Source organism: Convolutriloba macropyga, chromosome 9 (assembly GCF_964194025.1).
Source record: "Convolutriloba macropyga chromosome 9, txConMacr16.3, whole genome shotgun sequence".
In the NCBI taxonomy this organism is placed as follows: domain Eukaryota; kingdom Metazoa; phylum Xenacoelomorpha; order Acoela; family Convolutidae; genus Convolutriloba; species Convolutriloba macropyga.
The window spans coordinates 23,687,069-23,708,278 of record NC_134476.1 but is presented as its reverse complement, the minus strand read 5'-3'; the positions used below and the strand labels follow the sequence as shown (position 1 = coordinate 23,708,278).

General features: G+C 39.6%; 7 non-coding genes across 7 annotated transcripts; all 7 read left to right on the top strand.

The window, feature by feature from the left end:
• Window positions 1-374: 374 nt before the first annotated feature.
• On the top strand, window positions 375-493 carry LOC142347073 (5S ribosomal RNA). The gene has a single exon (XR_012760097.1). It is a non-coding gene; the product is annotated as a 5S ribosomal RNA (ribosomal RNA).
• Window positions 494-1,621: 1,128 nt separating this feature from the next.
• LOC142347071 (5S ribosomal RNA) lies at window positions 1,622-1,740 on the top strand. The gene has a single exon (XR_012760096.1). It is a non-coding gene; the product is annotated as a 5S ribosomal RNA (ribosomal RNA).
• A 1,137-nt stretch (window positions 1,741-2,877) lies between these two features.
• On the top strand, window positions 2,878-2,996 carry LOC142347184 (5S ribosomal RNA). The gene has a single exon (XR_012760201.1). It is a non-coding gene; the product is annotated as a 5S ribosomal RNA (ribosomal RNA).
• A 1,704-nt stretch (window positions 2,997-4,700) lies between these two features.
• On the top strand, window positions 4,701-4,819 carry LOC142347092 (5S ribosomal RNA). Its single transcript, XR_012760115.1, has one exon. It is a non-coding gene; the product is annotated as a 5S ribosomal RNA (ribosomal RNA).
• A 1,324-nt stretch (window positions 4,820-6,143) lies between these two features.
• On the top strand, window positions 6,144-6,262 carry LOC142347059 (5S ribosomal RNA). Its single transcript, XR_012760084.1, has one exon. It is a non-coding gene; the product is annotated as a 5S ribosomal RNA (ribosomal RNA).
• Window positions 6,263-8,516: 2,254 nt separating this feature from the next.
• On the top strand, window positions 8,517-8,635 carry LOC142347058 (5S ribosomal RNA). The gene has a single exon (XR_012760083.1). It is a non-coding gene; the product is annotated as a 5S ribosomal RNA (ribosomal RNA).
• An 8,837-nt stretch (window positions 8,636-17,472) lies between these two features.
• LOC142347161 (5S ribosomal RNA) lies at window positions 17,473-17,591 on the top strand. Its single transcript, XR_012760179.1, has one exon. It is a non-coding gene; the product is annotated as a 5S ribosomal RNA (ribosomal RNA).
• Window positions 17,592-21,210: the final 3,619 nt, after the last annotated feature.

The window sequence follows — 21,210 nt, the reverse complement described above, 5'->3', positions numbered from 1 at the left end:
CCTAAGTTTATCACAACAATTAGGCTAAAAGCAATTCGCCACTGATTTTCCCAATTACCGGCCTAAACCCACTGAAGTCATACTTCCGGTTCAATGTCCGGTTATACAGGTTCCTCGTACCCAATTCATCTGTGCTTTGTTTTGCGGCCGTTCCACTGTTTTGTGGATGGTTGGAAGCAAAAAGTTTGCGCGTTTGTCATAATACACTGTATGGCTACGAATTGCATAAATTATAACACAACCGTGGCTAAAATTGCATGTATTAAGTGACTATTTTGCAAACCGCAAGGCGGCGAGTTAAAGTGATCCTGTATATGAATATGAGACTACAATACAATACTGTTGTATATAAATTCGCTCCCGCTTACGCAAGTGCCTACGACCATACCATGTTGAATGCAACGGTTCTCGTCCGATCACCGAAGTTAAGCAACATTGGGCCTGGTTAGTACTTGGATGGGTGACCGCTTGGGAACACCAGGTGTTGTAGGCTTTTTCTTCTGAGTATTCAAACCTCATAAATACTTTTGTTCGATATTTACACATTTTAGAGCCTCAAAAAGCCTCGGTGATCGAAAAAGTTAAGCCTCATCGAGCGCGGATACTTTTTTGGAAATCGGTAAAAACTTGTCCAAAATGGTTCGATGTGCAAGATGTTTTTATTTTATCCCAAACTATGGCTCAAGTGGAGCATGCCCACAAAAAATGAGCCAAATCGGACTAAAATTGACGATTTGGTGACCAAAACAAAGTTCGGTGATCGAAAAAGTTAAGCCTCATCGAGCGCAGATACTTTTTTGGAAATCGGTAAAAACTTGTCCAAAATGGTTCGCGGTGCCAGATTTTTTTATTTTATCCCACATTATGGCTCAAGTGGAGCATGCCCACAAAAAATGAGCCAAATCGGACTACAATTGACGATTTGGTGACCAAAACAAAGTTCGGTGATCGAAAAAGTTAAGCCTCATCGAGCGCGGATACTTTTTGTAAATGACAATTTCAGCAGTAACCATTGCTCCAAACACACCCCATATACTTGTAAAGGCCATTATAATAGTTCCCCTGCTTGCGTATTATGTATATTTGATATTTGGAACTGTCTCGGAAACATCAATACTAATTGTATAATTTCCCTTTATTAAACTAACTTTTAAGTTAGTGCAAATCGCTCAGTTCCATTCTTTAGGCTGCACTTCGCTAACGCAGAGTGCATTCAAATAAAACTTATCAAATAAAGTTAATACTTACCTAAGTTTATCACAACAATTAGGCTAAAAGCAATTCGCCACTGATTTTCCCAATTACCGGCCTAAACCCACTGAAGTCATACTTCCGGTTCAATGTCCGGTTATACAGGTTCCTCGTACCCAATTCATCTGTGCTTTGTTTTGCGGCCGTTCCACTGTATTGTGGATGGTTGGAAGCAAAAAGTTTGCGCGTTTGTCATAATACACTGTATGGCTACGAATTGCATAAATTATAACACAACCGTGGCTAAAATTGCATGTATTAAGTGACTATTTTGCAAACCGCAAGGCGGCGAGTTAAAGTGATCCTGTATATGAATATGAGACTACAATACAATACTGTTGTATATAAATTCGCTCCCGCTTACGCAAATGCCTACGACCATACCATGTTGAATGCAACGGTTCTCGTCCGATCACCGAAGTTAAGCAACATTGGGCCTGGTTAGTACTTGGATGGGTGACCGCTTGGGAACACCAGGTGTTGTAGGCTTTTTCTTCTGAGTATTCAAACCTCATAAATACTTTTATTCGATATTTACACATTTTAGAGCCTCAAAAAGCCTCGGTGATCGAAAAAGTTAAGCCTCATCGAGCGCGGATACTTTTTTGGAAATCGGTAAAAACTTGTCCAAAATGGTTCGATGTGCAAGATGTTTTTATTTTATCCCAAACTATGGCTCAAGTGGAGCATGCCCACAAAAAATGAGCCAAATCGGACTAAAATTGACGATTTGGTGACCAATACAAAGTTCGGTGATCGAAAAAGTTAAGCCTCATCGAGCGCGAATACTTTTTTGGAAATCGGTAAAAATTTGTCCAAAATGGTTCGCGGTGCCAGATTTTTTTTATTTTATCCCAAATTCTGGCTCAAGTGGAGCATGCCCACAAAAAATGAGCTAAATCGGACTAAAATTGACGATTTGGTGACCAATACAAAGTTCGGTGATCGAAAAAGTTAAGCCTCATCGAGCGCGGATACTTTTTGTAAATGACAATTTCAGCAGTAACCATTGCTCCAAACACACCCCATATACTTGTAAAGGCCATTATAATAGTTCCCCTGCTTGCGTATTATGTATATTTGATATTTGGAACTGTCTCGGAAACATCAATACTAATTGTATAATTTCCCTTTATTAAACTAACTTTTAAGTTAGTGCAAATCGCTCAGTTCCATTCTTTAGGCTGCACTCCGCTAACGCAGAGTGCATTCAAAAAAAAACTTATCAAATAGAGTTAATACTTACCTATTTAATAAGTTTATCACAACAATTAGGCTAAAAGCAACTCGCTACTGATTTTCCCAATTACCGGCCTAAACCCACTGAAGTCATACTTCCGGTTCAATGTCCGGTTATACAGGTTCCTCGTACCCAATTCATCTGTGCTTTGTTTTGCGGCCGTTCCACTGTATTGTGGATGGTTGGAAGCAAAAAGTTTGCGCGTTTGTCATAATACACTGTATGGCTACGAATTGCATAAATTATAACACAACCGTGGCTAAAATTGCATGTATTAAGTGACTATTTTGCAAACCGCAAGGCGGCGAGTTAAAGTGATCCTGTATATGAATATGAGACTACAATACAATACTGTTGTATATAAATTCGCTCCCGCTTACGCAAATGCCTACGACCATACCATGTTGAATGCAACGGTTCTCGTCAGATCACCGAAGTTAAGCAACATTGGGCTTGGTTAGTACTTGGATGGGTGACCGCTTGGGAACACCAGGTGTTGTAGGCTTTTTCTTTTGAGTATTCAAACCTCATAGAATACTTTTATTCGATATTTACACATTTCAGAGCCTCAAAAAGCCTCGGTGATCGAAAAAGTTAAGCCTCATCGAGCGCGGATACTTTTTTGGAAATCGGTAAAAACTTGTCCAAAATGGTTCGCTGTGCAAGATGTTTTTATTTTATCCCAAACTATGGCTCAAGTGGAGCATGCCCACAAAAAATGAGCCAAATCGGACTAAAATTGACGATTTGGTGACCAAAACAAAGTTCGGTGATCGAAAAAGTTAAGCCTCATCGAGCGCGGATACTTTTTTGGAAATCGGTAAAAACTTGTCCAAAATGGTTCGCTGTGCATAATGTTTTTATTTTGTCCCAAACTATGGCTCAAGTGGAGCATGCCCACAAAAAATGAGCCAAATCGGACTAAAATTGACGATTTGGTGACCAAAACAATGTTCGGTGATCGAAAAAGTTAAGCCCCATCGAGCGCGGATACTTTTTTGGAAATCGGTAAAAACTTGTCCAAAATGGTTCGCTGTGCAAGATGTTTTTATTTTATCCCAAATTATGGCTCAAGTGGAGCATGCCCACAAAAAATGAGCCAAATCGGACTAAAATTGACGATTTGGTGACCAAAACCAAGTTCGGTGATCGAAAAAGTTAAGCCTCATCGAGCGCGGATACTTTTTTGGAAATCGGTAAAAACTTGTCCAAAATGGTTCGCTGTGCAAGATTTTTTTTATTTTATCCCAAACTATGGCTCGCTCAAGTGGAGCATGCCCACAAAAAATGAGCCAAATCGGACTAAAATTGACGATTTGGTGACCAATACAAAGTTCGGTGATCGAAAAAGTTAAGCCTCATCGAGCGCGAATACTTTTTTGGAAATCGGTAAAAATTTGTCCAAAATAGTTCGCGGTGCCAGATTTTTTTATTTTATCCCAAATTATGGCTCAAGTGGAGCATGCCCACAAAAATGAGCTAAATCGGACTAAAATTGACGATTTGGTGACCAATACAAAGTTCGGTGATCGAAAAAGTTAAGCCTCATCGAGCGCGGATACTATTTGTAAATGACAATTTCAGCAGTAACCATTGCTCCAAACACACCCCATATACTTGTAAAGGCCATTATAATAGTTCCCCTGCTTGCGTATTATGTATATTTGATATTTGGAACTGTCTCGGAAACATCAATACTAATTGTATAATTTCCCTTTATTAAACTAACTTTTAACTTAGTGCAAATCGCTCAGTTCCATTCTTTAGGCTGCACTCCGCTAACGCAGAGTGCATTCAAATAAAACTTATCAAATAAAGTTAATACTTACCTATTTAATAAGTTTATCACAACAATTAGGCTAAAAGCAATTCGCCACTGATTTTCCCAATTACCGGCCTAAACCCACTGAAGTCATACTTCCGGTTCAATGTCCGGTTATACAGGTTCCTCGTACCCAATTCATCTGTGCTTTGTTTTGCGGCCGTTCCACTGTATTGTGGATGGTTGGAAGCAAAAAGTTTGCGCTTTTGTCATAATACACTGTATGGCTACGAATTGCATAAATTATAACACAACCGTGGCTAAAATTGCATGTATTAAGTGACTATTTTGCAAACCGCAAGGCGGCGAGTTAAAGTGATCCTGTATATGAATATGAGACTACAATACAATACTGTTGTATATAAATTCGCTCCCGCTTACGCAAATGCCTACGACCATACCATGTTGAATGCAACGGTTCTCGTCAGATCACCGAAGTTAAGCAACATTGGGCCTGGTTAGTACTTGGATGGGTGACCGCTTGGGAACACCAGGTGTTGTAGGCTTTCTCTTTTGAGTATTCAAACCTCATAGAATACTTTTATTCGATATTTACACATTTCAGAGCCTCAAAAAGCCTCGGTGATCGAAAAAGTTAAGCCTCATCGAGCGCGGATACTTTTTTGGAAATCGGTAAAAACTTGTCCAAAATGGTTCGCGGTGCCAGATTTTTTTATTTTATCCCAAACTATGGCTCAAGTGGAGCATGCCCACAAAAAATGAGCCAAATCGGACTAAAATTGACGATTTGGTGACCAAAACAATGTTCGGTGATCGAAAAAGTTAAGCCTCATCGAGCGCGGATACTTTTTTGGAAATCGGTGAAAATTTGTCCAAAACGGTTCGCTGTGCAAGATGTTTTTAATTTATCCCAAACTATGGCTCAAGTGGAGCATGCCCACAAAAAATGAGCCAAATCGGACTAAAATTGACGATTTGGTGACCAATACAAAGTTCGGTGATCGAAAAAGTTAAGCCTCATCGAGCGCGAATACTTTTTTGGAAATCGGTAAAAATTTGTCCAAAATGGTTCGCGGTGCCAGATTTTTTTATTTTATCCCAAATTATGGCTCAAGTGGAGCATGCCCACAAAAAATGAGCTAAATCGGACTAAAATTGACGATTTGGTGACCAATACAAAGTTCGGTGATCGAAAAAGTTAAGCCTCATCGAGCGCGGATACTGTTTGTAAATGACAATTTCAGCAGTAACCATTGCTCCAAACACACCCCATATACTTGTAAAGGCCATTATAATAGTTCCCCTGCTTGCGTATTATGTATATTTGATATTTGGAACTGTCTCGGAAACATGAATACTAATTGTATAATTTCCCTTTATTAAACTAACTTTTCAGTTAGTGCAAATCGCTCAGTTCCATTCTTTAGGCTGCACTCCTCTAACGCAGAGTGCATTCAAATATAACTTAAAAAATAGAGTTAATACTTACCTGTTTAATAAGTTTATCACAACAATTAGGCTAAAAGCAACTCGCTACTGATTTTCCCAATTACCGGCCTAAACCCACTGAAGTCATACTTCCGGTTCAATGTCCGGTTATACAGGTTCCTCGTACCCAATTCATCTGTGCTTTGTTTTGCGGCCGTTCCAATGTATTGTGGATGGTTGGAAGCAAAAAGTTTGCGCGTTTGTCATAATACACTGTATGGCTACGAATTGCATAAATTATAACACAACCGTGGCTAAAATTGCATGTATTAAGTGACTATTTTGCAAACCGCAAGGCGGCGAGTTAAAGTGATCCTGTATATGAATATGAGACTACAATACAATACTGTTGTATATAAATTCGCTCCCGCTTACGCAAATGCCTACGACCATACCATGTTGAATGCACCGGTTCTCGTCCGATCACCGAAGTTAAGCAACATTGGGCCTGGTTAGTACTTGGATGGGTGACCGCTTGGAAACACCAGGTGTTGTAGGCTTTTTTTTGAGTATTCAAACCTCATAGAATACTTTTATTCGATATTTACACATTTTAGAGCCTCAAAAAACCTCGGTGATCGAAAAAGTTAAGCCTCATCGAGCGCGGATACTTTTTTGGAAATCGGTAAAAACTTGTCCAAAATGGTTCGCGGTGCCAGATTTTTTTTTTATCCCAAACTATGGCTCAAGTGGAGCATGCCCACAAAAAATGAGCCAAATCGGACTAAAATTGACGATTTGGTGACCAAAACAATGTTCGGTGATCGAAAAAGTTAAGCCTCATCGAGCGCGGATACTTTTTTGGAAATCGGTAAAAACTTGTCCAAAATGGTTCGCTGTGCAAGATTTTTTTATTTTATCCCAAACTATGGCTCAAGTGGAGCATGCCCACAAAAAATGAGCCAAATCGGACTAAAATTGACGATTTGGTGACCAAAACAAAGATCGGTGATCGAAAAAGTTAAGCCTCATCGAGCGCGGATACTTTTTTGGAAATCGGTAAAAACTTGTCCAAACTGGTTCGCTGTGCCAGATTTTTTTATTTTATCCCAAACTATGGCTCAAGTGGAGCATGCCCACAAAAAATGAGCCAAATTGGACTAAAATTGACGATTTGGTGACCAATACAAAGTTCGGTGATCGAAAAAGTTAAGCCTCATCGAGCGCGGATACTTTTTTGGAAATTGGTAAAAACTTGTCCAAAATGGTTCGCGGTGCCAGATTTTTTTTTATCCCAAACTATGGCTCAAGTGGAGCATGCCCACAAAAAATGAGCCAAATCGGACTAAAATTGACGATTTGGTGACCAAAACAATGTTCGGTGATCGAAAAAGTTAAGCCTCATCGAGCGCGGATACTTTTTTGGAAATCGGTAAAAACTTGTCCAAAATGATTCGCTGTGCAAGATTTTTTTATTTTATCCCAAACTATGGCTCAAGTGGAGCATGCCCACAAAAAATGAGCCAAATCGGACTAAAATTGACGATTTGGTGACCAAAACAAAGATCGGTGATCGAAAAAGTTAAGCCTCATCGAGCGCGGATACTTTTTTGGAAATCGGTAAAAACTTGTCCAAACTGGTTCGCGGTGCCAGATTTTTTTTTATCCCAAACTATGGCTCAAGTGGAGCATGCCCACAAAAAATGAGCCAAATCGGACTAAAATTGACGATTTGGTGACCAAAACAATGTTCGGTGATCGAAAAAGTTAAGCCTCATCGAGCGCGGATACTTTTTTGGAAATCGGTAAAAACTTGTCCAAAATGGTTCGCTGTGCAAGATTTTTTTATTTTATCGCCAACTATGGCTCAAGTGGAGCATGCCCACAAAAAATGAGCCAAATCGGACTAAAATTGACGATTTGGTGACCAAAACAAAGATCGGTGATCGAAAAAGTTAAGCCTCATCGAGCGCGGATACTTTTTTGGAAATCGGTAAAAACTTGTCCAAACTGGTTCGCTGTGCCAGATTTTTTTATTTTATCCCAAAATATGGCTCAAGTGGAGCATGCCCACAAAAAATGAGCCAAATTGGACTAAAATTGACGATTTGGTGACCAATACAAAGTTCGGTGATCGAAAAAGTTAAGCCTCATCGAGCGCGGATACTTTTTGTAAATGACAATTTCAGCAGTAACCATTGCTCCAAACACACCCCATATACTTGTAAAGGCCATTATAATAGTTCCCCTGCTTGCGTATTATGTATATTTGATATTTGGAACTGTCTCGGAAACATGAATACTAATTGTATAATTTCCCTTTATTAAACTAACTTTTCAGTTAGTGCAAATCGCTCAGTTCCATTCTTTAGGCTGCACTCCTCTAACGCAGAGTGCATTCAAATATAACTTAAAAAATAGAGTTAATACTTACCTGTTTAATAAGTTTATCACAACAATTAGGCTAAAAGCAACTCGCTACTGATTTTCCCAATTACCGGCCTAAACCCACTGAAGTCATACTTCCGGTTCAATGTCCGGTTATACAGGTTCCTCGTACCCAATTCATCTGTGCTTTGTTTTGCGGCCGTTCCAATGTATTGTGGATGGTTGGAAGCAAAAAGTTTGCGCGTTTGTCATAATACACTGTATGGCTACGAATTGCATAAATTATAACACAACCGTGGCTAAAATTGCATGTATTAAGTGACTATTTTGCAAACCGCAAGGCGGCGAGTTAAAGTGATCCTGTATATGAATATGAGACTACAATACAATACTGTTGTATATAAATTCGCTCCCGCTTACGCAAATGCCTACGACCATACCATGTTGAATGCACCGGTTCTCGTCCGATCACCGAAGTTAAGCAACATTGGGCCTGGTTAGTACTTGGATGGGTGACCGCTTGGAAACACCAGGTGTTGTAGGCTTTTTTTTGAGTATTCAAACCTCATAGAATACTTTTATTCGATATTTACACATTTTAGAGCCTCAAAAAACCTCGGTGATCGAAAAAGTTAAGCCTCATCGAGCGCGGATACTTTTTTGGAAATCGGTAAAAACTTGTCCAAAATGGTTCGCGGTGCCAGATTTTTTTTTATCCCAAACTATGGCTCAAGTGGAGCATGCCCACAAAAAATGAGCCAAATCGGACTAAAATTGACGATTTGGTGACCAAAACAATGTTCGGTGATCGAAAAAGTTAAGCCTCATCGAGCGCGGATACTTTTTTGGAAATCGGTAAAAACTTGTCCAAAAGGGTTCGCTGTGCAAGATTTTTTTATTTTATCCCAAACTATGGCTCAAGTGGAGCATGCCCACAAAAAATGAGCCAAATCGGACTAAAATTGACGATTTGGTGACCAAAACAAAGATCGGTGATCGAAAAAGTTAAGCCTCATCGAGCGCGGATACTTTTTTGGAAATCGGTAAAAACTTGTCCAAACTGGTTCGCTGTGCCAGATTTTTTTATTTTATCCCAAACTATGGCTCAAGTGGAGCATGCCCACAAAAAATGAGCCAAATTGGACTAAAATTGACGATTTGGTGACCAATACAAAGTTCGGTGATCGAAAAAGTTAAGCCTCATCGAGCGCGGATACTTTTTTGGAAATTGGAAAAACTTGTCCAAAATGGTTCGCGGTGCCAGATTTTTTTATTTTATCCCAAACTATGGCTCAAGTGGAGCATGCCCACAAAAAATGAGCTAAATCGGACTAAAATTGACGGTTTGGTGACAAAATACAAAATTCGGTGATCGAAAAAATTAAGCCTCATCGAGCGCGGATACTTTTTTGGAAATCGTTAAAAACTTGTCCAAAATGGTTCGCGGTGCCAGATTTTTTTATTTTATCCCAAATTATGGCTCAAGTGGAGCATGCCCACAAAAAATGAGCCAAATCGGACTAAAATTGACGATTTGGTGACCAATACAAAGTTCGGTGATCGAAAAAGTTAAGCCTCATCGAGCGCGGATACTTTTTTTGGAAATTGGTAAAAACTTGTCCAAAATGGTTCGCGGTGCCAGATTTTTTTATTTTATCCCAAACTATGGCTCAAGTGGAGCATGCCCACAAAAAATGAGCCAAATCGGACTGAAATTGACGATTTGGTGACCAAAACAAAGTTCGGTGATCGAAAAAGTTAAGCCTCATCGAGCGCGGATACTTTTTTGGAAATCGGTAAAAACTGTCCAAAATGGTTCGCGGTGCCAGATTTTTTTATCTTATCCCAAACTATGGCTCAAGTGGAGCATGCCCACAAAAAATGAGCCAAATCGGACTAAAATTGACGATTTGGTGACCAATACAAAGTTCGGTGATCGAAAAAGTTAAGCCTCATCGAGCGCGGATACTTTTTTGGAAATCGGTAAAAACTTGTCCAAAATGGTTCGCGGTGCCAGATTTTTTTATTTTATCCCAAATTATGGCTCAAGTGGAGCATGCCCACAAAAAATGAGCCAAATCGGACTAAAATTGACGATTTGGTGACCAATACAAAGTTCGGTGATCGAAAAAGTTAAGCCTCATCGAGCGCGGATACTTTTTTGGAAATTGGTAAAAACTTGTCCAAAATGGTTCGCGGTGCCAGATTTTTTTATTTTATCCCAAACTATGGCTCAAGTGGAGCATGCCCACAAAAAATGAGCCAAATCGGACTAAAATTGAAGATTTGGTGACCAATACAAAGTTCGGTGATCGAAAAAGTTAAGCCTCATCGAGCGCGGATACTTTTTTGGAAATCGGTAAAAACTTGTCCAAAATGGTTCGCGGTGCCAGATTTTTTTATTTTATCCCAAATTATGGCTCAAGTGGAGCATGCCCACAAAAAGTGAGCCAAATCGGACTAAAATTGACGATTTGGTGACCAATACAAAGTTCGGTGATCGAAAAAGTTAAGCCTCATCGAGCGCGGATACTTTTTTGGAAATCGGTAAAAACTTGTCCAAAATGGTTCGCGGTGCCAGATTTTTTTATTTTATCCCAAACTATGGCTCAAGTGGAGCATGCCCACAAAAAAAGAGCCAAATCGGACTAAAATTGACGATTTGGTGACCAAAACAAAGTTCGGTGATCGAAAAAGTTAAGCCTCATCGAGCGCGGATACTTTTTTGGAAATCGGTAAAAACTTGTCCAAAATGGTTCGCGGTGCCAGATTTTTTTATTTTATCCCAAACTATGGCTCAAGTGGAGCATGTCCACAAAAAATGAGCCAAATCGGACTAAAATTGACGATTTGGTGACCAAAACAAAGTTCGGTGATCGAAAAAGTTAAGCCTCATCGAGCGCGGATACTTTTTTGGACATCGGTAAAAACTTGTCCAAAATGGTTCGCGGTGCCAGATTTTTTTATTTTATCCCAAACTATGGCTCAAATGGAGCATGCCCACAAAAAATGAGCCAAATCGCACTAAAATTGACGATTTGGTGACCAAAACAAAGTTCGGTGATCGAAAAAGTTAAGCCTCATCGAGCGCGGATACTTTTTTGGAAATCGGTAAAAACTTGTCCAAAATGGTTCGCGGTGCCAGATTTTTTTATTTTATCCCAAACTATGGCTCAAGTGGAGCATGCCCACAAAAATGAGCCAAATCGGACTAAAATTGACGATTTGGTGACCAAAACAAAGTTCGGTGATCGAAAAAGTTAAGCCTCATCGAGCGCGGATACTTTTTTGGAAATCGGTAAAAATTTGTCCAAAATGGTTCGCTGTGCAAGATTTTTTTATTTTATCCAAAACTATGGCTCAAGTAGAGCATGCCCACAAAAAATGAGCCAAATCGGACTAAAATTGACGATTTGGTGACCAAAACAAAGTTCGGTGATCGAAAAAGTTAAGCCTCATCGAGCGCGGATACTTTTTTGGAAATCGGTAAAAACTTGTCCAAAATGGTTCGCGGTGCCAGATTTTTTTATTTTATCCCAAACTATGGCTCAAGTGGAGCATGCCCACAAAAAATGAGCCAAATCGGACTAAAATTGACGATTTGGTGACCAAAACAAAGTTCGGTGATCGAAAAAGTTAAGCCTCATCGAGCGCGGATACTTTTTTGGAAATCGGTAAAAATTTGTCCAAAATGGTTCGCTGTGCAAGATTTTTTCATTTTATCCCAAACTATGGCTCAAGTGGAGCATGCCCACAAAAAATGAGCCAAATCGGACTAAAATTGACGATTTGGTGACCAAAACAAAGTTCGGTGATCGAAAAAATTAAGCCTCATCGAGCGCGGATACTTTTTTGGAAATTGGTAAAAACTTGTCGAAAATGGTTCGCGGTGCCAGATTTTTTTATTTTATCCCAAACTATGGCTCAAGTGGAGCATGCCCACAAAAATGAGCCAAATCGGACTAAAATTGACGATTTGGTGACCAAAACAAAGTTCGGTGATCGAAAAAGTTAAGCCTCATCGAGCGCGGATACTTTTTTGGAAATCGGTAAAAATTTGTCCAAAATGGTTCGCTGTGCAAGATTTTTTTATTTTATCCCAAACTATGGCTCAAGTGGAGCATGCCCACAAAAAATGAGCCAAATCGGACTAAAATTGACGATTTGGTGACCAAAACAAAGTTCGGTGATCGAAAAAATTAAGCCTCATCGAGCGCGGATACTTTTTTGGAAATTGGTAAAAACTTGTCCAAAATGGTTCGCGGTGCCAGATTTTTTTATTTTATCCCAAACTATGGCTCAAGTGGAGCATGCCCACAAAAAATGAGCCAAATCGGACTAAAATTGACGATTTGGTGACCAAAACAAAGTTCGGTGATCGAAAAAGTTAAGCCTCATCGAGCGCGGATACTTTTTTGGAAATCGGTAAAAATTTGTCCAAAATAGTTCGCTGTGCAAGATTTTTTTATTTTATCCCAAACTATGGCTCAAGTGGAGCATGCCCACAAAAAATGAGCCAAATCGGACTAAAATTGACGATTTGGTGACCAAAACAAAGTTCGGTGATCGAAAAAATTAAGCCTCATCGAGCGCGGATACTTTTTTGGAAATTGGTAAAAACTTGTCGAAAATGGTTCGCGGTGCCAGATTTTTTTATTTTATCCCAAACTATGGCTCAAGTGGAGCATGCCCACAAAAAATGAGCCAAATCAGACTAAAATTGACGATTTGGTGACCAAAACAAAGTTCGGTGATCGAAAAAGTTAAGCCTCATCGAGCGCAAATACTTTTTTGGAAATCGGTAAAAATTTGTCCAAAATGGTTCGCGGTGCCAGATTTTTTTATTTTATCCCAAACTATGGCTCAAGTGGAGCATGCCCACAAAAAATGAGCCAAATCGGACTAAAATTGACGATTTGGTGACCAAAACAAAGTTCGGTGATCGAAAAAGTTAAGCCTCATCGAGCGCGGATACTTTTTTGGAAATCGGTAAAAATTTGTCCAAAATGGTTCGCTGTGCAAGATTTTTTTATTTTATCCCAAACTATGGCTCAAGTGGAGCATGCCCACAAAAAAATGAGCCAAATCGGACTAAAATTGACGATTTGGTGACCAAAACAAAGTTCGGTGATCGAAAAAATTAAGCCTCATCGAGCGCGGATACTTTTTTGGAAATTGGTAAAAACTTGTCCAAAATGGTTCGCGGTGCCAGATTTTTTTATTTTATCCCAAACTATGGCTCAAGTGGAGCATGCCCACAAAAAATGAGCCAAATCGGACTAAAATTGACGATTTGGTGACCAAAACAAAGTTCGGTGATCGAAAAAGTTAAGCCTCATCGAGCGCGGATACTTTTTTGGAAATCGGTAAAAACTTGTCCAAAATGGTTCGCGGTGCCAGATTTTTTTATTTTATCCCAAACTATGGCTCAAGTGGAGCATGCTCACAAAAAATGAGCCAAATCGGACTAAAATTGACGATTTGGTGACCAAAACAAAGTTCGGTGATCGAAAAAAAAGCCTCATCGAGCGCGGATACTTTTTTGGAAATCGGTAAAAACTTGTCCAAAATGGTTCGCGGTGCCAGATTTTTTTATTTTATCCCAAACTATGGCTCAAGTGGAGCATGCCCACAAAAAATGAGCCAAATCGGACTAAAATTGACGATTTGGTGACCAAAACAAAGTTCGGTGATCGAAAAAGTTAAGCCTCATCGAGCGCGGATACTTTTTTGGAAATTGGTAAAAACTTGTCCAAAATGGTTCGCGGTGCCAGATTTTTTTATTTTATCCCCAACTATGGCTCAAGTGAAGCATGCCCACAAAAAATGAGCCAAATTGGACTAAAATTGACGATTTGGTGACCAAAACAAAGTTCGGTGATCGAAAAAGTTAAGCCTCATCGAGCGCGGATACTTTTTTGGAAATCGGTAAAAACTTGTCCAAAATGGTTCGCTGTGCAAGATTTTTTTATTTTATCCCAAACTATGGCTCAAGTGGAGCATGCCCACAAAAAATGAGCCAAATCGGACTAAAATTGACGATTTGGTGACCAAAACAAAGTTCGGTGATCGAAAAAATTAAGCCTCATCGAGCGCGGATACTTTTTTGGAAATTGGTAAAAACTTGTCCAAAATGGTTCGCGGTGCCAGATTTTTTTATTTTATCCCAAACTATGGCTCAAGTGGAGCATGCCCACAAAAAATGAGACAAATCGGACTAAAATTGACGATTTGGTGACCAAAACAAAGTTCGGTGATCGAAAAAGTTAAGCCTCATCGAGCGCGGATACTTTTTTGGAAATCGGTAAAAACTTGTCCAAAATGGTTCGCGGTGCCAGATTTTTTTATTTTATCCCAAACTATGGCTCAAGTGGAGCATGCCCACAAAAAATGAGCCAAATCGGACTAAAATTGACGATTTGGTGACCAAAACAAAGTTAGGTGATCGAAAAAGTTAAGCCTCATCGAGCGCGGATACTTTTTTGGAAATTGGTAAAAACTTGTCCAAAATGGTTCGCGGTGCCAGATTTTTTTATTTTATCCCAAACTATGGCTCAAGTGGAGCATGCCCACAAAAAATGAGCCAAATCGGACTAAAATTGACGATTTGGTGACCAAAACAAAGTTCGGTGATCGAAAAAGTTAAGCCTCATCGAGCGCGGATACTTTTTTGGAAATCGGTAAAAACTTGTCCAAAATGGTTCGCGGTGCCAGATTTTTTTATTTTATCCCAAACTATGGCTCAAGTGGAGCATGCTCACAAAAAATGAGCCAAATCGGACTAAAATTGACGATTTGGTGACCAAAACAAAGTTCGGTGATCGAAAAAGTTAAGCCTCATCGAGCGCGGATACTTTTTTGGAAATTGGTAAAAACTTGTCCAAAATGGTTCGCGGTGCCAGATTTTTTTATTTTATCCCAAACTATGGCTCAAGTGGAGCATGCCCAAAAAAATGAGCCAAATCGGACTAAAATTGACGATTTGGTGACCAAAACAAAGTTCGGTGATCGAAAAAGTTAAGCCTCATCGAGCGCGGATACTTTTTTGGAAATCGGTAAAAACTTGTCCAAAATGGTTCGCGGTGCAAGATTTTTTTATTTTATCCCAAACTATGGCTCAAGTGGAGCATGCCCACAAAAAATGAGCCAAATCGGACTAAAATTGACGATTTGGTGACCAAAACAAGGTTCGGTGATCGAAAAAGTTAAGCCTCATCGAGCGCGGATACTTTTTTGGAAATTGGTAAAAACTTGTCCAAAATGGTTCGCGGTGCCAGATTTTTTTATTTTATCCAAAACTATGGCTCAAGTGGAGCATGCCCACAAAAAATGAGCCAAATCGGACTAAAATTGACGATTTGGTGACCAAAACAAAGTTCGGTGATCGAAAAAGTTAAGCCTCATCGAGCGCGGATACTTTTTTGGAAATCTGTAACAAATTGTCCAAAATGGTTCGCGGTGCCAGATTTTTTTATTTTATCCCAAACTATTGCTCAAGTGGAGCATGCCCACAAAAAATGAGCCAAATCGGACTAAAATTGACGATTTGGTGACCAAAACAAGGTTCGGTGATCGAAAAAGTTAAGCCTCATCGAGCGCGGATACTTTTTTGGAAATTGGTAAAAACTTGTCCAAAATGGTTCGCGGTGCCAGATTTTTTTATTTTATCCAAAACTATGGCTCAAGTGGAGCATGCCCACAAAAAATGAGCCAAATCGGACTAAAATTGACGATTTGGTGACCAAAACAAAGTTCGGTGATCGAAAAAGTTAAGCCTCATCGAGCGCGGATACTTTTTTGGAAATCGGTAAAAACTTGTCCAAAATGGTTCGCTGTGCAAGATTTTTTTTATTTTATCCCAAACTATGGCTCAAGTGGAGCATGCCCACAAAAAATGAGCCAAATCGGACTAAAATTGACGATTTGGTGACCAAAACAAGGTTCGGTGATCGAAAAAATTAAGCCTCATCGAGCGCGGATACTTTTTTGGAAATTGGTAAAAACTTGTCCAAAATGGTTCGCGGTGCCAGATTTTTTTATTTTATCCCAAATTATGCCTCAAGTGGAGCATGCCCACAAAAAATGAGCCAAATCGGACTAAAATTGACGATTTGGTGACCAAAACAAAGTTCGGTGATCGAAAAAGTTAAGCCTCATCGAGCGCGGATACTTTTTTTGGAAATCGGTAAAAACTTGTCCAAAATGGTTCGCGGTGCCAGATTTTTTTATTTTATCCCAAACTATGGCTCAAGTGGAGCATGCCCACAAAAAATGAGCCAAATCGGACTAAAATTGACGATTTGGTGACCAAAACAAGGTTCGGTGATCGAAAAAAATAAGCCTCATCGAGCGCGGATACTTTTTTGGAAATCGGTAAAAACTTGTCCAAAATGGTTCGCGGTGCCAGATTTTTTCATTTTATCCCCAACTATGGCTCAAGTGGAGCATGCCCACAAAAAATGGCCCAAATCGGACTAAAATTGACGATTTGGTGACCAAAACAAAGTTCGGTGATCGAAAAAGTTAAGCCTCATCGAGCGCGGATACTTTTTTGGAAATCGGTAAAAACTTGTCCAAAATGGTTCGCTGTGCAAGATTTTTTTATTTTATCCCAAACTATGGCTCAAGTGGAGCATGCCCACAAAAAATGAGCCAAATCGGACTAAAATTGACGATTTGGTGACCAATACAAAGTTCGGTGATCGAAAAAGTTAAGCCTCATCGAGCGCGGATACTTTTTGTAAATGACAATTTCAGCAGTAACCATTGCTCCAAACACACCCCATATACTTGTAAAGGCCATTATAATAGTTCCCCTGCTTGCGTATTATGTATATTTGATATTTGGAACTGTCTCGGAAACATCAATACTAATTGTATAATTTCCCTTTATTAAACTAACTTTTAACTTAGTGCAAATCGCTCAGTTCCATTCTTTAGGCTGCACTCCGCTAACTCAGAGTGCACTCAAATAAAACTTATCAAATAAAGTTAATACTTACCTATTTAATAAGTTTATCACAACAATTAGGCTAAAAGCAATTCGCCACTGATTTTCCCAATTACCGGCCTAAACCCACTGAAGTCATACTTCCGGTTCAATGTCCGGTTATACAGGTTCCTCGTACCCAATTCATCTGTGCTTTGTTTTGCGGCCGTTCCACTGTATTGTGGATGGTTGGAAGCAAAAAGTTTGCGCGTTTGTCATAATACACTGTATGGCTACGAATTGCATAAATTATAACACAACCGTGGCTAAAATTGCATGTATTAAGTGACTATTTTGCAAACCGCAAGGCGGCGAGTTAAAGTGATCCTGTATATGAATATGAGACTACAATACAATACTGTTGTATATAAATTCGCTCCCGCTTACGCAAATGCCTACGACCATACCATGTTGAATGCACCGGTTCTCGTCCGATCACCGAAGTTAAGCAACATTGGGCCTTATTAGTACTTGGATGGGTGACCGCTTGGGAACACCAGGTGTTGTAGGCTTTTTCTTTTGAGTATTCAAACCTCATAGAAAACTTTTATTCGATATTTACACATTTTAGAGCCTCAAAAAGCCTCGGTGATCGAAAAAGTTAAGCCTCATCGAGCGCGGATACTTTTTTGGAAATCGGTAAAAACTTGTCCAAAATGGTTCGCGGTGCCAGATTTTTTTTATTTTATCCCAAATTGTGGCTCAAGTGGAGCATGCCCACAAAAAATGAGCCAAATCGGACTAAAATTGACGATTTGGTGACCAATACAATGTTCGGTGATCGAAAAAGTTAAGCCTCATCGAGCGCGGATACTTTTTTGGAAATTGGTAAAAACTTGTCCAAAATGGTTCGCGGTGCCAGATTTTTTTAATTTATCCCAAACTATGGCTCAAGTGGAGCATGCCCACAAAAAATGAGCCAAATCGGACTAAAATTGACGATTTGGTGACCAAAACAAAGTTCGGTGATCGAAAAAGTTAAGCCTCATCGAGCGCGGATACTTTTTTGGAAATCGGTAAAAACTTGTCCAAAATGGTTCGCGGTGCCAGATTTTTTTTATTTTATCCCAAACTATGGCTCAAGTGGAGCATGCCCACAAAAAATGAGCCAAATCGGACTAAAATTGACGATTTGGTGACCAATACAAAGTTCGGTGATCGAAAAAGTTAAGCCTCATCGAGCGCGAATACTTTTTTGGAAATCGGTAAAAACTTGTCCAAAATGGTTCGCGGTGCCAGATTTTTTTATTTTATCCCAAACTATGGCTCAAGTGGAGCATGCCCACAAAAAATGAGCCAAATCGGACTAAAATTGACGATTTGGTGACCAAAACAAAGTTCGGTGATCAAAAAAGTTAAGCCTCATCGAGCGCGGATACTTTTTTGGAAATCGGTAAAAACTTGTCCAAAATGGTTCGCGGTGCCAGATTTTTTTATTTTATCCCAAACTATGGCTCAAGTGGAGCATGCCCACAAAAAATGAGCCAAATCGGACTAAAATTGACGATTTGGTGACCAAAACAAAGTTCGGTGATCGAAAAAGTTAAGCCTCATCGAGCGCGGATACTTTTTTGGAAATCGGTAAAAACTTCTCCAAAATGGTTCGCGGTGCCAGATTTTTTTATTTTATCCCAAACTATGGCTCAAGTGGAGCATGCCCACAAAAAATGAGCCAAATCGGACTAAAATTGACGATTTGGTGACCAAAACAAAGTTCGGTGATCGAAAAAAATAAGCCTCATCGAGCGCGGATACTTTTTTGGAAATCGGTAAAAACTTGTCTAAAATGGTTCGCAGTGCCAAATTTTTTTATTTTATCCCAAACTATGGCTCAAGTGGAGCATGCCCACAAAAAATGAGCCAAATCGGACTAAAATTGACGATTTGGTGACCAAAACAAAGTTCGGTGATCGAAAAAGTTAAGCCTCATCAAACGCGGATACTTTTTTGGAAATCGGTAAAAACTTGTCCAAAATGGTTCGCTGTGCCAGATTTTTTTATTTTATCCCAAACTATGGCTCAAGTGGAGCATGCCCACAAAAAATGAGCCAAATCGGACTAAAATTGACGATTTGGTGACCAATACAAAGTTCGGTGATCGAAAAAGTTAAGCCTCATCGAGCGCGGATACTTTTTTGAAAATCGGTAAAAACTTGTCCAAAATGGTTCGCGGTGCCAGATTTTTTTATTTTATCCCAAACTATGGCTCAAGTGGAGCATGCCCACAAAAAATGAGCCAAATCGGACTAAAGTTGACGATTTGGTGAACAAAACAAAGTTCGGTGATCGAAAAAGTTAAGCCTCATCGAGCGCGGATACTTTTTTGGAAATCGGTAAAAACTTGTCCAAAATGGTTCGCGGTGCCAGATTTTTTTATTTTATCCCAAACTATGGCTCAAGTGGAGCATGCCCACAAAAAATGAGCCAAATCGGACTAAAATTGACGATTTGGTGACCAAAACAAAGTTCGGTGATCGAAAAATTTAAGCCTCATCGAGCGCGGATACTTTTTTGGAAATCGGTAAAAACTTGTCCAAAATGGTTCGCGGTGCCAGATTTTTTTATTTTATCCCAAACTATGGCTCAAGTGGAGCATGCCCACAAAAAATGAGCCAAATCGGACTAAAATTGACGATTTGGTGACCAAAACAAAGTTCGGTGATCGAAAAAGTTAAGCCTCATCGAGCGCGGATACTTTTTTGGAAATCGGTAAAAACTTGTCCAAAATGGTTCGCGGTGCCAGATTTTTTTATTTTATCCCAAACTATGGCTCAAGTGGAGCATGCCCACAAAAAATGAGCCAAATCGGACTAAAATTGACGATTTGGTGACCAAAACAAAGTTCGGTGATCGAAAAAGTTAAGCCTCATCGAGCGCGGATACTTTTTTGAAAATCGGTAAAAACTTGTCCAAAATGGTTCGCGGTGCCAGATTTTTTTATTTTATCCCAAATTATGGCTCAAGTGGAGCATGCCCACAAAAAATGAGCCAAATCGGACTAAAATTGACGATTTGGTGACCAAAACAAAGTTCGGTGATCGAAAAAGTTAAGCCTCATCAAACGCGGTTACTTTTTTGGAAATCGGTAAAAACTTGTCCAAAATGGTTCGCTGTGCCAGATTTTTTTATTTTATCCCAAACTATGGCTCAAGTGGAGCATGCCCACAAAAAATGAGCCAAATCGGACTAAAATTGACGATTTGGTGACCAATACAAAGTTCGGTGATCGAAAAAAATAAGCCTCATCGAGCGCGGATACTTTTTTGAAAATCGGTAAAAACTTGTCCAAAATGGTTCGCGGTGCCAGATTTTTTTATTTTATCCCAAACTATGGCTCAAGTGGAGCATGCCCACAAAAAATGAGCCAAATCGGACTAAAGTTGACGATTTGGTGAACAAAACAAAGTTCGGTGATCGAAAAAGTTAAGCCTCATCGAGCGCGGATACTTTTTTGGAAATCGGTAAAAACTTGTCCAAAATGGTTCGCGGTGCCAGATTTTTTTATTTTATCCCAAACTATGGCTCAAGTGGAGCATGCCCACAAAAAATGAGCCAAATCGGACTAAAATTGACGATTTGGTGACCAAAACAAAGTTCGGTGATCGAAAAATTTAAGCCTCATCGAGCGCGGATACTTTTTTGGAAATCGGTAAAAACTTGTCCAAAATGGTTCGCGGTGCCAGATTTTTTTATTTTATCCCAAACTATGGCTCAAGTGGAGCATGCCCACAAAAAATGAGCCAAATCGGACTAAAATTGACGATTTGGTGACCAATACAAAGTTCGGTGATCGAAAAAGTTAAGCCTCATCGAGCGCGGATACTTTTTTGGAAATCGGTAAAAACTTGTCCAAAATGATTCGCGGTGCCAGATTTTTTTATTTTATCCCAAATTATGGCTCAAGTGGAGCATGCCCACAAGAAATGAGCCAAATCGGACTAAAATTGACGATTTGGTGACCAAAACAAAGTTCGGTGATCGAAAAAGTTAAGCCTCATCGAGCGCGGATACTTTTTTGGAAATCGGTAAAAACTTGTCCAAAATGGTTCGCGGTGCCAAATTTTTTTACTTTATCCCAAACTATGGCTCAAGTGGAGCATGTCCACAAAAAATGAGCCAAATCGGACTAAA